The sequence below is a fragment of the Epargyreus clarus genome, unplaced genomic scaffold (genome assembly GCF_041222505.1).
Source record: "Epargyreus clarus isolate Ecla_fem2 unplaced genomic scaffold, WU_Ecla_fem_2.2 ptg000019l, whole genome shotgun sequence".
NCBI lineage: Eukaryota > Metazoa > Arthropoda > Insecta > Lepidoptera > Hesperiidae > Epargyreus > Epargyreus clarus.
In genome coordinates this window covers 7,323,910-7,337,335 of record NW_027332227.1, presented here as the reverse complement: position 1 = coordinate 7,337,335, position 13,426 = coordinate 7,323,910, and positions in this window count along the sequence as shown.

Below are 13,426 nucleotides of genomic sequence, written 5' to 3'. Positions count from 1 at the left end.
TTTTAGGGATAAATGAATTTCACGCTTTTTTATTACATAGCACTTCTAAGGTAATTTACTAATCTATGGGTTAATTAATTAAAATTATAGAACAAAACTAGGATTGATTGAACAATTCTGCCTATACTATTCAGGGTTACCAGCTAAGGGCTCTCCCCCTTTTAGAGGGAAAATTAGTGGGAGGTGGTTTTAAGGGCTTGCATTGCTTTTTTTTCATATTTAGGGTGTTTGAAAAGTATTAGGCGACTTTAGAAGTTATAACTATAGGTCCAGGGGTAAATATTTTTAGGCGTTGGTAACCCTGGGACGAACATTCACGCGGCTTTTCGCGGAGTAATACCATGTGGAATGTGTAGCTGTATAATCGTTACTTGCTCTCTTGATACGCTTTCCTGTTATCGCGTTTTAACAGGGTTGATGGAAAGTTTTTATGTTGCTTAAAAATACTTTTATATCTATCTGCCTTTTACAATGGTCCGTCCTAAATGGGTTGTTTTTTTTAGAAATAAAATGTCGATAATCTACATTTGAAAATAATAGGTATTGTGAAGCTTATCTATCTGTAAGCTATTTATATAATTAAGTACATGTACATAATAAAATATATATAGTGAAATTATGAACTGTTTCTAAATTATGCAATAAGTTTACCTCTATACCTACGTATTTATTATTTATAAGGGATATTTTATCTCTTACGTATCCAAAGATTATGTATCCTCCGTACGTATCCTCCAATAAATCCGTGTAGATTCCCCAAACAAAAAATACGTGGAGATGGATTGTTTTCTTAATCAATTTGTGACATACGCGTACCGGTACCCTGTATATATAATCTAATGTGTCTGTACGTAAAACTTAGCGTTCGATCACATCTACAGGCATTACATGTCAGACGCGTGTCGCCTCAGACAAAAAGTTCTCTATACAATGTTTTAATACAAAATGTTATACAGCAAAATATATTAATAAAAACATAAACAATATCTTTATACTTATCTATATTATATGTTTAATGTACGTAATCATCGCCGGCATCCTCAACTTATTACTTACTCTTCCAATCGACCCCTACTACAAGTTTTCGATTCGAAATAAGATATTTTTGGTGACATAATGAAATAGCAAAGGGTTTACATTTTTATCGACAAGTTACTTAATTTATTTTTTGTAAATTTGAATATGATAAAAAATGTAATATCTACATAGATAGATTTTTACTTAATAATTAAGTAAAAACGGAAATATAAATGATGTTACTATTGCATACGAAAGCTGAATATTTTTTCAACTATGAGGAAGAACATCTCTAGTCTCTACAGTCTACACTCGTGCGCAGAGTTTCATTCGAAAACGGATTGTAAATAAAATCCTTAGACCAGGGTATAAAAAGGCTCTATCTAGCTTACGTGATACCTATTATACCAAAACGTAAATGTATCATGCACAGGTGGGTAGGTTATAACACTTACAACTCATATTCTCATGATGGAAATATTATTTATTTTAATCTTTGTTAAAAAAATAATGATAATTAACTAAGCATAACTTCAAATATTCTCCGTTACTACTACAAAGTACGTTCTTACGTACAAAGTAAAAAAATCAGTAACAAATGGTATAGGCATACCTGAAGAAGCCACCGGCTATAGCGCTGGTATACTTATGGCCGATCCTTGTATAAGTATCCGAAAAGGTGTCCCTAAATTATCAAATTCAGGACGACACAAGAAAATTCTACATAAAACAAATGAAGTTCAACTGTGCTCAACGTAAGGTCGATATTCAAATGTCTGTGGATAGGAGACAAAGTCAAAGCCGGAAGTGCTCCAGAAATAACGGGTTTTCCTCCATGGGTCACCCTGGGGAGCGGAGGGCAGGTTCCCATCTAAATCTCCCGAACGGGGGATACTAAGGTGAATTACCGAAAAGATGTTTGGATACAAACTTCTCGACAATTTCCCTCTTGGATTTTGTATCTGTGTCTATTGTTTATTCCTTTCTTAAACGACAGGTCAAAGTGAAATGGAATTTACACATGCGAAGAACATCACTAAGCGGCGTAGTTTCAATAAAAATAGTGATTTTGTCGCAGTACTCAAATCAAAAACATCTGCAGCAGTAATAAAAAATGCAGTTCCATTTTTAAAAACTCAGTATGAAGATAAAGTTTATTTGTCAACCTTTATATTTTTATGTCTTACCGCGTTTTTTCGCACCGAACTTTTTCAATATGTCGCCGGCGAGAGCCACGCGCTGCCACCATTAACCACCGACACTTCACCGTTGCTATAAACTCACAAATCATGAAACGTGCCATCGCTGTACAGACGAGGCAATAGCAATCCACACTCCTATCCTTACGGTTCACAATTGGATCGCTCCACTAAACCGATGAACGGGAACAAAATGTTCTTCCTAACGAATTATTTTGAACCTTGAAACCCCGCAAGAGAAAACTTATTTTCAATTAATCCACCGGGAAAATTGTGAAACGAACAAAGAGAGCGAGAAACGAGGCCAACATTCGTTAATAATGTAATGTATATTTATTCGTCTACATTATTCTACCGTCGAATGCCGATGTCGGCTTACTTCCAATAGGCTTTTATATTAATTATTTCGCGAGATGTGACAGGATGTGTCTTGTGTTTAAAATTGCTTTTGTAACTCATTAATATAACCGTTTATCAGTAGTAGGTCAGCAATAATTAATGAAGTTCTTAATTATTCCCATTAATTTTTAATTGATACAATATTTCAACAGGAATTGTGGGTATTTTGTAACTGAACCGAGATCAACTCCGTTTGCTTGACGGCGCCGAGCAGACGGTACAGTACAATGGAGACACAGTAAAGACGATTAAAAAATAGCAGTTAATATTAAAATCATGACTTTTAAACTTAATACTCAATTTAATTGTATTTCTTGTTACTTAAATCTGTTTTTCTGCGGCCTAATTTATATGGCATCGGGCGTTCCGCATCTAATCAATACACGGGCTTGGTGCGGCGGGCACGTTTTGCTCTCGTCTAACTTCGGCTATTCCCGGCAACTCTCGGCATAAAGCAGGACGCCCTCGGCGACATTCGGGTATTCTCGCTTCAATCGTAATTCCATTTTCCGCCCGCCTTGGCAAATTGAAATGTCGTAACTCTTGGGGGAATATCGGCTTTCTACCCAAGAAAAATATTCTGCTAAGGCATTGTAACGACGCTTCTGATATTATGTAATATTTCCAGTCCATCATACTGTTCGGGGTGAGTCCCCTAAAATGGTTATAATCGTGAATCTGTCTGCCACTTGGCCGTTCATTTTCCGATGGAGGTGTCGTCCCCTCTTGGTACTCGTATCTACTTACATTTTTTTATGTCATTATACTTAATATTGCGTTCATTGTCTAGACACACCCTAAATAACGCACCACTTCGCACCCAAATTAGGCCGAATCAATAATGTGACGAGTATGGTAGGTCAAGAATATAATAACACGATGTACACACTATAGGATTATTTATTCATAGTAGCCAACTCAGACAGCGATCAGCTTCATTTAATATGCAATATTAATAAGTTCCAAATATCGGTGTTTTTCTTGTCTTTGTTCTTGATAAGCAAATCTTTGAATAAACTTCAGGGTTCTCCTCAGGGTTGTCTCTTCAGGTTCTTTAAATGAGAGAAAATTCACGTCCAATAGGATAGTTTAGATTGGTTACATGCAACACTCAGTCATGCAACACATTTATGGCTGCCTCCAGGTAAACTCCGTTTCAATTTGAGATTGATTATAGATGGTTCATGGTCGACAGATGCTTACGTGGAGCCCATGTTCGTTTGTGACGTTCATATAAATATACATAAAAAAAACTCCTCGAGGACTCACCTCCGAATAAAAAAAACACGATACATTCCAACTGCGTTTGGTTTTACCGGGATATCGTTTTCGACCCGATAGCACCACTAAACTATAAGCACTTCAAATCGCATAAAGAAATAATATTAACTATAATAGGATGCAATATTAATATACATTTACGTAGTTAATTACAATGTTCGGCTTAGTCATGATTTTCAACTCAGTTTTGGCGGGAGTTCAAATGTTGGTTGAGGGTGGAATTGGGCATAATTATGTTGAATAAAAGGATTATATTTTTTATATGTATAAGTATGTCCTTTGTGTTTAAAATGTATAGAAAATAATATAATATTGAAAACTATTTCTTTGTTGTTGTCAAATAAATGTTACTTTTAGCCCCACGCTAGTATATCAGGCATTGTGGGTGCTATTTCACAAACAAACCTAGGTAAAGTATCTTTATTTGCCAGTATACAGATTGTATTGTTACGTGACTAAAAATTTTTTTAAATATAAAAGTACTAATAGGACTAGCATGCAATTCACCTCATGGGAAGTGGCTACTGCCGCTCATAGACATCTGTAATCCACTCCAAATAAGATTAGAGTCCGACCTGAAGATGGCCACAGGTGCGTTGATACCCCTGAGGATTAAGTTGGAATATCTCGGATAAGTATGTTTTCTATAAAACACCTTTCAAACCGAGACACAGCGGTAAACACTGTTATTGTTAAGTAGAAATGATGACCTACCAAGTCAAACCAGTCAAATTTATTTTGTAGAGTCTTATCAATAATCTTGCTTGCAAAAGAAAAATACAAGAACAGAAGAGGTACAAGCAATTTCAGGGGGTTATATTAGTTACAGGCCCAGTAGGTCAGATAAATTGAACCCTCGGTGGTGTTGTGTTCACACGTAAATAACATGTAGACTTTGGGCGGGGTGAATGGGCGGCCTTAGGAACCAAGTTAGGGTGGCACTCGACAGTGAGATATACACTTCAATCTAGACTTTGAATGGTTGGAATAAGGAAGTTACCGCTTTTATTAAGCGTCTCAACAACTTGGAGGCCATGACAGATAGCATCGCAACATTTGCCGACTGAAAATAACCATCCGCCCGAAGTGCTACCTTATGACACGGGGAAAAGAACAAATGGTCTTTCGTGGATAGAAACTGGTTGGTAACGTTGGAATGGATTTCGTCGAACACGCAACAGGAGTAGAGCAAACTTTTGTCACGGTTTGTTAGTCTTAACGTTTTATTCGATTTTTTAAATTATAGCTCCGTGGCGCACTAATAATAAATAATTACAAATTAATTATCAGTTGCTTCCACGGTGAAGGAAAATATAGTGAGGAAACCTGCATACGTAAGAAATCTTAAAAAAGGTTCTTGTATGTGAAGGTTTTTTTTTTATAATATAAGAGTAGCAGACGAGCATGCAGTCCACCTGATGGTAAGTGGCTACTGCCGCCCATGGACATCTGTAATCAACCCCAGGTAGGATTAGATATACCTACCTGAGGTCGGCCACAGATGCACCGCTACCCCTGAGGACTAAGCTGGAATGCCTCGGAAAAGTCTGTCTCCCTTACCACACCCTTCAAACCGGAACACAGCAGCGCGGCGGCGGTGGTGCCGCCGGAGTCGAACCACAAAGGGTTCTACCACCTTTAAAGCTTACTTGGACAGCGCGGTGGACTATGGCCTAATTCTTCTCATTCTGTGTGGAAAAGCTTGCCCAGACTGGCCAGCAGTGGCATAGAAATAGGTTGACGACGCACTACTATAGTCTGCAGAATGTGCTTTGTTGCTATTTAGTAAACACACCTTCATTATTATGTTGGTATAGTGGTCTTAAATCAGTATTTTGTCCTAAAAAAAGTATTGTTTTGTCTTACCTTTAGTGTTAGTCCTGTCGATCTTGGATACATTATTTCTTCTGGAGACTAAGTTGCTTTATGTATAAAAATGTCAGGTGAAACAAAGCCCCTAAATGAAATATGAAACTGAAATTAAAGTGCTTCGCATAAGAGGTCCGTATTAAGATTAATATAATCAATAGCGCCACTTATAGCGCGCTATATATAACGGATAGCATATGCTATATCGGCTTCTCTGTTATCCTGGAAATATCATCCCAATAACTAAAGTTGGCAGTAGGTACACTTTGTGGTATCATTGGGGCATCAGCATTTAGTTACACCTAATTCTTTGTTATAATTCCAGTGTTAAACACTACTGTATACATTTATCTGTTAATGTTTTGTGGACAAATACACTTTTATAAGGCATTTTAACGTTACCCAGGTGTAGTAACGCATTTGTAGTCGATCTTAAGTCGGATTTCAATCCTGTTTGTTATTGAATACCCTTACCATGAGTTTTTACGTTTTGACAAATATGACTGTTTACGTATTTGCCCATACAATTTCCAATCAGCGCCCCTAGCGGATAGTGTCAGAACTTGGATAGCGGATAGTGTAAAAACTCATGGTAAGGGTATAGATATCCATACGCGGAATTATACACTTATTATCAGAAGTACTAAATACTCATTTGCAAACTGCTAGTCCGCTCTGAAGTTGTTGCACGCAGGTTTAGTTAGCATATACGTAACGTAAGGGCACACTAACGCAGCTATGTACCCGTGGGCGAGAGCGGGCAGCGGACGGGTGCCGGGAGAGTCCCGCTCTGTCTTTGTCGCCAATATCTGCAAATTGCTATTGTGACGCGATTTGTTTCTACATTCGGAGCGGACTAGCAGTTTGGCGTTATAACAATCTATAACTTTGACGTAGAGAAATACCAGTTACTATATTCAGTCGGTATATTACATCACGTGCGTTTATTAAAAAGCTCCCAAATCTAGAAAAAACAGCGCGGTAACGTGATATTATTTATATTCTCAATGTCCATTGTTAAATAGCACATAGCGTAAAAATAGCATGCTAAAACTATAACGAATACTCATTTACTCGTTGCCGCTACAACGTACACGGTTCGTCGCGTAGAACGGATTCTCCGAAATCCAATTAGTTTCATAGTTAGATTATTTCGAATTATCTTACGACCCTGCCATTTTTATTTAGGTAAACCGCCCACGTAACAAGAGCCATGTTGCTTCCCACACACTTCAACTCTACTCCTCCGCATTGCCCTTTTCAGGACAATAAATTTCGAAAAATAACTTATAAATAGTTATTAATTAGAACAGAATAGAACATTATTGCACATTCACAGTAGAATTTAACATCCAATAATTCATCCTGTTATTTTTAGTGATAGCCTAGTGGTCGATTAGCTGTCTCTTAATCGAGAGGTCCGAGGTTCAAATCCCTAGGCACCTCTGATTTTGTATTAGAAATTTATTATTTTCACCTGATGGTAGGTGGCTACTGCCGCCCATGGACATCTGTAATCGACCCCAGATAGGATTAGATATTCCTACCTGAGGTCGGTCCCAGATACGCCGCTACCTCTGAGAACTAAGCTGGAACGTCTTGGAAAAATTCAGTGTCTCTTACCACACCCTTCAAACTGGAACACAGCAGCGCCCAACACTGCTGTTATTAGGTAGAAATAGGTGTGGCGGTGGTGCCGCCGGAGCCGAACTACAAAGGGTTCTACCACCTTCACTATTATTATTAACAATTGCCTTACCTGTAGAGAAAATTAAATAGCACATAGCGTAAAAATAGCGCGCTAAAATTATATTGCATAGTCTGGTAGGCACTATATAGCAGTTTTGAATACAGCTCAACCAGACTTCGAAAAACAATTAGTTTCATAGTTAGATTATTTCGAATTATCTTACGAGTGAGATCCATGCCATTTTTATTTAGTTAAACCGCCCACGTAGCAAGACCAATGTTGCTTCCCACACTCATCACTCTTCAACTCAACTCCTCCGTAATGCCCTTTAAAGGACAATACATTTCGAAAAATAAATAACTTATAAATTGAAGTTATTACTTTTAATTAATTACTTTTAAATTGAAGTTATTTTTACTCACTGACTGCAAAAATGATGAACAAATAAATATTTTTTTTTACACTCAGAGCCCCACACTAGGATTCCCTGTATCGTGGATGCCATGGACACACAAAGACGGCACAAATACCCAGACCCAGAACAGACATCTATATTCATCATTCAGATATCTGCCTGGCCGGGGAACGATCCCGGAACACTTTGCGCGTCAGACCGGTATGGTGACCGCTCCGCCACATGGGCCGTCAAATGGGGTGGGTTATTTTCAGTGAATCAATGGAATTATTATTTCAAGTCCGCGTTAACCAAAATTAATGGCACAATTTGAATATGCCGGTGCATTACTGCGATATTATTTATGAGCTTTGGTTGTATTAACACGTTGAGGACAATGAGATTACATCACAAATTTGGCATTGGGCAAGCGTGTTACCTGGGCATCCTTACTATATATAATACTAGCTGACCCGGCAAACTTTGTACCGCCTCAAAATCTATTTATCAAATATATATTATATAAAATATAGCCTATGTTACTCGTGGATATTGTAGCTTTCGAATGGTGAAAGAATTTTTAAAATCGGTCCAGTAGTTTTTGAGCCTATTCATTACAATCAAACAAACAAACAAAGATTTCCTCTTTATAATATTAGTATCCTTACTAATATTATAAATCCGAAAGTAACTCTGTCTGTCTGTCTGTCTGGTTGTCTCTTCTTCACGCCTAAACCACTGAACCGATTTTAATGAAATTTTGTACAAAGATAGCCTGACACCCGAGAATGGACATAGGATAGTTTTTATCCTGAAAATCCTACGGGAACTAGGGATGGCGATCTAAGTTCGATTAATCGAAGAATCGATCTTTTGGACCTAAAAGTCGATTATTTTAATCGATATTAGTAAGGATTGAATCGTTAACTATGAATTGGATCAAGTGATGATCTTTAGCAAAGTTGTTGTTTAGCAAAATAGCATTAATTTTAGCGTCTCAGTATAAATAATTATAACTCTCGGAGTTATGTTCAACGAAGGGATAGTAAAGAGTTGATGCTGATGAAGTCCACATAAACATTATTAAACTTTACAGCAACAATAAAGAAATATAACTAGAATTTTCTGGTCAACACTCACAAGTAACCTTTCTTTCAGTGAGTCCTCCTTGAAGATTGCGTTGGTGGGAGTTAGGCGGGCGGGGGCGGGCGGCGCTTTGAATTAATAATGTTGATATCGCCGGCGTGCGATTAATTTGATTATTTGTTTTGTGTTTGACTGATCTTTGTGGTTATTAACTAGTGTTAGGGTTATTTGAAACTATTACTTAAGATTGGAAATTGTAAGTTTTTGATTTTATACGAGCTTGATGAGAAAAGGCACATAAAGGATGACTGTTACTTATATTTTATAAGCATTAATATTGTTAGGTTAAAAAAATGAAAAAAATATTGGATATAAGTCTCCGGCACAGAGTAAGAGGGGCTTAGGACATAGTCCACCGAGCTGGACAACTGCGAATTGGAAACTTCACCCATCATTAAAATATATTTTGAGAAATCTGACGCGAGTCGGTTACGATGTTTTCCTTCACACTTACAGCCAGTGACAATGTATATCTAATACTCACATAAGTTTTAAAAATCAGAGTTTTCTGAACCGAACCTCGGACCGCCGTTTAAGAGGAAGTCTCAACCACTACACCTTCACTATCTGTTATTAATATGACATAATAATATTGACTAACTTTCCATCCCTCATTGCATTTTACAATGAACAGCCCATATATTCATTTCGCTTAATAACATTTTGTATTCAAACCGCACGCCAATGACAAACAAAATAATTCATGATTTCATTATCGTTAACGTATCCAGTATGTGATATGAGATAAATTAGTTTGCATGGCCAATAGATGTCGCTTAATAATTATAATTAAAGCTGTATTCGAAAGTAATAGGGATTTTATATGTTTTCATGGTTATACTCATAGAAAAAATCTGTTTTTTTTTAAACTAAATATTTACTGATTACTCATAAATATCTGGTCAAATACCGGACATTTTCATAGCTTTTATAATTATTTATTTTCATAACAACAGCCATTTTTAAATATTTGTGTCTGTAAGGGAGAATCTAGGACATTATTGGAACAATGAATCCGCATGGGATGTTGCGGAAAAACTTGGTCAGAGAGAGCAGAAATATCTACAATAAATATCATAGATACTAATAAGGAATGGCCAATTAAAAATAATATAATATTCATATCAAATATTTCTTCAACTGAACCGACGAAAGAATATAATTAGTCGAACTTTAACGAAACGGAGCGAAATCTGAAGAAAAACAGCTGAAGATATTACGGAGAAAAGAATTAATTAATGCCTAGCGATGAGAGATAATAAACTTGCATTAAGCGATACTTTGGGAAAATTCGGGAATGTCGGCAAGGGGGCGGCTCCCTCCCCCTTTAACCTTTCCTTAACTTCCACAAGTGAGATTGAGTACGTAAGTATATAGAGCAACTTTAATTAAGACGCCTCCTTGTTTTGTTAGCGTGCATTGTTTATGAGCGCGAAATAATTCCCGGAATTTTAGGGTAGAGGTAGATAGGATTTTCTCAACTATGCATATTACTTATAAGTCGAGAGATGGTGTGGTTTTATGTTATAATTGTTATAAACTATAAATTTATTGACATTTTCTTAATATTTTCATTTCGCAACTTTTTAAATTTTTTAACGAGTATTTTTTTTAATTTAAAATAATTATTTAAAAAAAAAAGAATTATTTCAATTAAATATTATTTTTAATTAAAAAATTAGAATTTATAACAATTTGTCCAGAATTTAAATTAACGTAATTATGTAGAACGAATAACTTTACATCATTTCTGAAAATAAAAAAAAATCACTTAGTACCTTATTATGAAATACTCGTATTAAGATAATCACACCAAAATGATAGCGAACACACTACGCACAGCTCCATCGTAGGCCGAGACTCCCAGCTTGATCTAAGTTTGACTGCGGAAGGAAAGTTTGGACCGATGAGGCGCCTTAGACAAAGCGGCTACCTATAGACCGGTACTGCCTTTATTAGAGCTCTCCGTACGCTTGCGCCCAACTGATCTATTGACGACGTTTAGAAAAATGATCGGAAGTTTGACTAGCTATTCTGCCGAGTAACCCGAACAATGACGAGTATGAAGCGCTGCCCACGATAACGGAGGATTAGTACTTTCTTGTTGAAATACCTAGATCCTGCCGAGAACGGACGAGCGTCGTCGCGAGTATGAGGTGAATTATTAACATACTCATACTCGCGTTTATTCGCGTGCACTCGGCGAATATTACAACAGACGCAAAAATGTCAAATGTCGCATTTTTCTGAACGAACTAATAGGTCTTGAATAATTCTACGTATCGACATTATGAGATACTTATCCGCGGCCTTCCTACTCGTACTTAATACTCAAGGGTAGAAACGTATTAATCGCTGACCTTAAATAAGGCTCTAATTTTATTTGACATTCATTACAGATGTAGGTGGAAGTAGCCATTTACCATCAGGTGGGCGTTGTTTTATTCTATGTTAAAAAGAAAGTAATTTTACTGGAGACATTTTCTTATATGCTTTCTAATTTGATCAACTAATGTTTACGGTCACTTTTCAAGTTGTAGAGTCACAAAGTTTTAACATATCCTTAATATCTTAAAAGTTATAAGCGAAACCTACACACTAAGTTAATACATGTAGATAAAGTTGTACATAGTGTATGGTATATAGGCGTCGAACGGTTGCCAAGGAAGGCCTTCCGAGAATCTTGCCTCCCTAGAAGTGAGGTGAATTATTACTGGAAAATAAGCTTTTGTATAACTACGCTTAAAAGTATTTCTTATAAGTTACATAAGATAATATTAATGTGATAAAATATAAAGATTTAGCATTATATTGTTATATAGTTGCTTTGACATTCAAAAAGTGATCTGTAAAGAACCTATTTTTAATAAAAAAATTTGATTTGATTTGATTATTAGAAGTACCTACTGCTGTAACGACAAACGTAGATGTACTTAATGATAGGTAATAAAACACCTGAAAAAAAGAGCTCATATTTATAAATTCCGAAACTCTAATTGGAATTCCGTTTAAAACAGATATAAATTCGCCGCTGAAATTATTTTGTCCATTTAAAATTCAGTTGTAATTAACAAAAATGTCGGGAGAATAATTTCTGCACGCCTTGTTATACTTCTGTGGGAGCTAGTTGTTGCGTCGTGAATAAATTATAACGATAACCAAGCCGCAATATTGAAGGCGTTGATCATTAACCGACCCGCCCGGTACGGTATTTTTCCCGAACCGGAATTTTCCGGAACGTACGGAATGTTGTTACCGCAATGATTCCTCCCTTTCATCTCACCCCAAGGCCGCGTCTTTGAGAACACTTGAACTTCTTTCATCTTCGGTTTGTCAAACTTAAAATGGTTGGTTCAAAGTAAGTGAAGAGTGCCGTGGAATCGCTGTCTCTGGATTGAAATAAAAATACGCTTGGGATCTAATTAGCTTACAGATATGAGAGCCTAGTACTTTGATGCAGGGTAATTTTGGTAAGAATAATATCGCATTTTTAATTTTTTTCAAATTGCAATGTTAAATGCAACAGCATAAAGCTTACTTCAACTGGCAATGGAAACCCTATTGTATATTACTTATCATTGAAAAATTAAAGTAACTGTCCTTTCAAAATATGCAACATTTTTTAGGATCATAAACTTAGATAGGCAATTATAAAGGATGTTTAATTGACTTTTGCGCCAAATTGCAATATTTTATATTCAAATGGACGATTAAACTGAATAGATAATAACTCTAAACAAATCTTCCCAAAGGTACGCCATATTATCATTTTCTCAAAAGAACGTTTACATTGAAGAAAACACTCAGCTTCAAAATAATGCTCAAGATTTTGTGGAATACAGCAATGTATTGGAATCATAAAAATAACCTTCACATATCATGAATTCTTAATACAAAGGGTGTTCACATCTTCTGTTATTGTAATCTCCTTGAGATGACCACTTTCAGACTAGATGTCGTGGAGTGTAAAACGAGAAAAGATGGATATGACATGTGAATAAAATTTGTTTTTGTGCGTACTTGGTACTTCCAGCGTGGGCGGTAAGCATTCATTCATCCATCGTAAGTACCATTTCTCATATCCATCTCTGAAAGAGCCAAAAAATACTGGAAACTCGCACATCCCTTTATTTTTGCTATCTAAAAGTTGACTCAAAAGTGTGATACGTCACATAAAATGCGAGTACTAACATTTTTATGTCGTAAACTACTCAAGGTTTGTTTGTTTTGTTTATTCATTAAATAAACAAAACAAACAATATATTTTATATTATTTTCTAGAGGCATAAATAAAGTATTAGCTGTAATTGTAACTAGCGCTACAAATAAAACATAAAGAAACATAATAATAAACGTTTTTGTAAGTTGAGACGCAGTGACGAAACTAATTAAACAATTACTCTACTACCGATCGGAGGAAACTAAAATATA